At 24.6% G+C, this 552-nt stretch overlaps 1 protein-coding gene across 1 annotated transcript in view; it reads right to left on the bottom strand.

Annotated features, from left to right (window-relative positions):
- Positions 1-552, bottom strand: part of LOC111641107 (basigin-like) — an 11631-nt gene extending 11079 nt beyond the window's left edge. Inside the window, exon 1 of the mRNA XM_023387227.1 lies at positions 413-552. The gene's annotated coding sequence lies outside the window, so the exon portion shown is untranslated. The remainder of the gene's footprint in view (positions 1-412) is intronic.

The following is a 552-nucleotide window of genomic DNA, read 5'->3' on the forward strand; positions in this document are numbered from 1 at the left end:
AAAAAAAAAAAAAAGGTTGTGACCCCTTAGCCGCATTGACCCCCCGAATGATGTTCATCGACCACTTTGGCAACCCCTGCTCTAATGTAACTTAATTTCAAAAATATTAAAAAATGGTTTTAAAAAAATATATTAAAATAAATTCATATTTTTTTTAACTTCCCATATATTTGATGCTACATTAAGTGAAATTAAACAGATGATAAAAAGACATCATATAATCATGACGTATTTATATGGTAAGTAGATAACTATGCAAACTCCTATACAATTCTCATTTAATTCCAAATATTTATTGCACTATTCTTTATATATAAAAATAAATTTAGATTATTTTATTACTTAAAACTCTAGTCATTGTTTTAATTATAATTTACAATATTTAGATGATTTAAACGTAAATTTTTCATACCAGGTAATATCCGTTGATGCTGGATTTGTAATGTTGCAGTTTAGAACAAATTTTTTTCCAATTTCTAGTAGAGTACTTTTACCTTGTTCTTCAGTAGAAATTAAAGTTGCTGAAAGAAATTTTTAAAAAAGATTAAAAAT

The sequence above is a fragment of the Centruroides sculpturatus genome, unplaced genomic scaffold, assembly GCF_000671375.1.
Source record: "Centruroides sculpturatus isolate CEXI.00-Female unplaced genomic scaffold, Cexi_2.0 scaffold1184, whole genome shotgun sequence".
Classification (NCBI taxonomy): Eukaryota; Metazoa; Arthropoda; class Arachnida; order Scorpiones; family Buthidae; genus Centruroides; species Centruroides sculpturatus.